Source organism: Fukomys damarensis, unplaced genomic scaffold (assembly GCF_012274545.1).
Source record: "Fukomys damarensis isolate Sample0158 unplaced genomic scaffold, DMR_v1.0_HiC HiC_scaffold_37, whole genome shotgun sequence".
Lineage (NCBI taxonomy): Eukaryota > Metazoa > Chordata > Mammalia > Rodentia > Bathyergidae > Fukomys > Fukomys damarensis.
The window spans coordinates 3,653,588-3,657,777 of record NW_022900949.1 but is presented as its reverse complement, the minus strand read 5'-3'; positions in this window follow the sequence as shown (position 1 = coordinate 3,657,777).

Here is a 4,190-nt window from a genome sequence, read left to right as displayed (position 1 = left end):
TTGGGTTAAAGCAGCATTTTCCTGAATCTCTTCCAGGACCCCACCCCCTCACCCCCACAAAAGTGCTTCAGAGGGAAAAGTCAAAGGACGAATATCCCCCTCAAAGCACTGGAGCTCCACACAGAACAACCCTCTTTTGCTGTACTTAGTCCGGTCGCCTGGCCACGGTTCCTTGGAACCCATCCTGGGCATGAGAGCCCCCAGTTAACCCCACAGGCCCAGGGGGAGAGGGGGCCACCCTTAGTCGCAACCAGAAAAGTCTGCCCAGGGTGGCGGGCAGGACTCAGCACCTCAGGGCTGCTGCCTTGATTTCGCTCCCATGCCCGCACCTCTGCACAGACCCTCAACCTCCTGCCCAAGACCTCAGGGTCCCCCACAGTCCATAAGACAGAGCCCCCCCCCTGGGTTGGGGTGAAGAGTGTCCCCTCCTTAAAGCATGTGCCCACCTAAAACCTGCGAATGGGGACCCTTTTTGGAAATGCAACCTTTGCAGATGTAATGTAGTTAAATTTTCTCATCAACGGGACCCAATACCTAACACTCCCAACCTAAAAGAGGAGTGGTTTAGCCGGGCGTGGTGGTGCACGCCTGTCATCCCAGCACTTGGGAGGCTGAGGCAGGAAGATCGCTGTGAGGTCGAGATCAGCCTGGGCTACATAGTGAGTTCCAGGTCAGTCTCAACTACATGGTGAGACCCTGTCTCAAACAAAAGCAAACAAAATAATAATAATAATAAAGAGGAGAGGTTTATTCTGGCTCATGGCTTTAGAGGACTCAGTCCATGGTCAGCTGGCGCCAAGGCAGAAAGGCATGGTAGAAGAGTCTGGCAGAAGAAAAGCTGCTCACAGCATGGCGACCAGGAAGCAGAGAGGAGAGGGAGATAAACACTTCCGGGTCACATCCCCTACGGCCATTTCTTTCACCTCTTCCAATCAGCCCCACCTCCTAACAGCTCATTCGGCTATGGACTCACCAGTGGATTCATGTATGGGCTGAAATGAAGCTGTAACCCCCCAGTGGGTACTAGCACGGCCTTCCTGCTCACTTTCAGGTAAGTACAGGACCGCAAAACCATGGGGCAGCCCCTCATACACGGTCCCAGCTGACAGGAGACATTCTGGCCGCTAGTGTGGACTCTCCTAGGTGCCGTGCAAGCCACTGTGACGCTCAATCACACAGCAACAGTGACACGAAAGGGGTCTGTCTGTGCATGTCCAGTTACCACCTGAAAACTTTTTTTTGTCCCGCATATTTTTAACCCAGTTGAATACGCAAAGGGGCAACAGACACAGAGGACAAATTGTGTACTAAGGTAATTGACCTGCAGTCGAAACAACTGTAAAGCAGAGCTACATGTTGATTGAGAAAAATATTATGGCCACTCAGACGAAGCTGGCCTGGCCTGAGTGTGGGGGGTGCACGCTGTCGTCCCAGCACTCAGGGAGGCTGAGGCAGGAGGATTGCAAGTTGGCCCTTGGGCAAAGCAACTTGCCAAGAAGCTGATTAAAAAATATTTTTTTAAGTGTTTTAAAGTGGGGGGGTGTAGCAGAGGGTGAAGGCTACAGTACTATAAAAAAAAGAGAATTTTACCCTGTGTGCCTCCTAGAAGCGATGCCTCAGTGGCCCCTAAATCAGGGTTCACTGTGACTTTATAGGAGAGAAACCACAAGGATAACAGAGATTGGCCGTAGGTGTAATTGATCACCTCGGCATCTTTTTCCCATGCTGTAGGAATGAGGCTATTGTGTTCTATTCTGCTTCCTGAGCAAAGAGCACAGTAGGAGCTGAATAATGTTCGGTGAGTATTAACTAATTAGCGTGATTGGTACAAGATCATACCTAACACAGCTAATATGAAACTTAATTGACTGAATAACATAGAAAATGTTTCCCTGGGGCTGTTCAGCTGAAGGTCATCTGAGGATCAGCTGCGGAGAAGCCAGGGACACTGAAGCCCACTGGGATGGGGTGGGCCCCCTTGGGGTCGCCTGAGAACCTGGGCCCCAGGGTGGACCTAGAGATGGCCTCAGACTTGCAACCCTCCTGCCTCAGCCTCCCAAGTAACTGGGATTAACAGGTGTGCACTAGCACACCTGGCTGTTTTGGGGGATTTGTTTTTGTTTTTGTTTACCGTTTCACCTCACCCCTTAAGCAGGAACCATTTGTCTTGATATTTAAGGGGACACCGAGCCACACAGCTGGGGGGAACTGTCTGGCAAACCGACGAAAACCACTAGGAAAGGGGCCACCGGACAGCACCTCAATCGGCCATGGCAGGGACCCGCGGGGATGCTCTCCCACCCTGGGAGGGGGACGTCAGCCTTGAAGCTTCCTCCCGTCGGGATGCTCAGATCATTGGCCCCTTGCACGTTGCAGGTTCTTCTCTGGTTGTCGGCCCTTCTTAGCTGAGCAACCACGAGCAAGTTGCTCAGCGCCTCTGTGACTGTTTTTCTTCATGTGGGAAATGGGTGCCGACCTCCTAGGGCTTTCGGGAAGTTCAAACAGGCCTCGAAGCCGGGACACCAGCATCACTGTCGTCATTACATATCGTGACTTTCCCTACTTCCCTATTTCCCGCGGTCTCAAGGCAAAAACGGGGTTTCGTGGCGCCCCCTAGTGGCGTCACTGGAGTACTGCACCCCCAGAAGCACGAACCCTAAAGTTCCCTCCCTCTCTTTCTTGATTTTTTTCACAGTCCTCAGTACCCTTGCCACTACTGTACCCTCCTAACTTTCAAGCCACAGTGTCAAGGTGACCACTCAGTCTTTGCCAGCTTTCCATGTATTCAACATTGAGGACCAACTGTGTCAGACCCTTCACAGGGATTCGGCTGTGGACCCCATAGATGACATCTCTTCCCCCCTAGAGTGACATTCTGGTGGAGGAGACAGGATAAACAAGAATAAAAAGGAATTACATCAACTAGCGACTCCTGCTAAGAGGAAAGTGGATCAGGAATGAGAGAGGCGATTTGTAAGATGTAAGACTGTAGCGCAGGGTCAGGGTGGACCTCGATATGCATTCCAGAAAGTGAGAACAGCAAGTAAAAAGGCCCTGGGGCAGGATGCGACCTCCACGGGATGGAGACTTGTTCCTGGCCAATGTCTCCAGCACCCAGGCTGACACCTGGCACAAAACAGGGCCCAATAAAGACTACCTGGGTGGATGGAAACCCCAACGTGAGTTTCAGAAACAAACTGCTCAGGGCTCCGCTGATGATTGCTCCAAGGCCATTATTGTTTTATTTGGTAACTTCATGATTATAAACATGTGTGCCCCCCCCCGCACACACACGTCTGAGACAGAGACTCAGCTTCAGATCTATGCGGCCCAGGCACAGTGGCCTGCGTCTGTTGTCCCAGCTACTTGGGAGAAAGAGGGCAGGCAGGCTGCTCGGGCCCAGTTCAGGGCCAGTTTGGGCAACGCAGCAAGAGTCGTCCTTTCGGCCCTCATCTCCAGCTCTAGCTCTGGTACTGGGGATTGAATTCGGGGCCTTCAAACTGAGCTACATACGGGCTCTTTTTTTCTTCTTCTTCTTCTTCTTTTTTAATTTTGAGGTAAGATCTGACTAAGTCAGTAGACTGCCCAGCCTGGGCTCAAAGTTTCAATTCTCCTGCCTCAGCCTCCAAGAGTCCTGGGATTATAGGCCTGGGTGGCACCCCATTTCTTTTTGTTTATTTAATCTCCCCTCAAGGGCCGGGGATTTAGCTCAGTGGTTCCACCGCCTGCCTCGCAACCACAAAGAACCCGAGTTCGATCCCTGGTACCAAAAAAAAAATCCCCCTCAAGATGCAAAAATGTGTTTCCCAGGGTTCCCTGCAAAAGCCCCCAACAGCTCAAAACTGAGAGGGAAGGGGCAGAAGGGGCAAACCCCTCTGAACTCGGGGGTCACTGCCTCGTCCTCCCCGAGGAAGCTGACGCCCTGGGGCGCAAATCCCAACCCACACTTGCACAACACCCAAACAGCTGCCCCTCCCTCGGGCCTCAGTTTCCCCACCTGTGAAATAGGTCCAGCCAGGCCCACCTCACAGTGAAGGAGTTAAAATCCCTGGAACCCAGAGACGGCCCCAGGCAGTCCAAACCCGCGGGGCGTTCGGGGCCCCTCGGGATGCGCCTGCCCGACCCACGGAGAGGAGACCAGGCCGCAGTAAGTGCTGTCTGCAGTCGGTGCGCGCCGCCGCCGGCCCGGG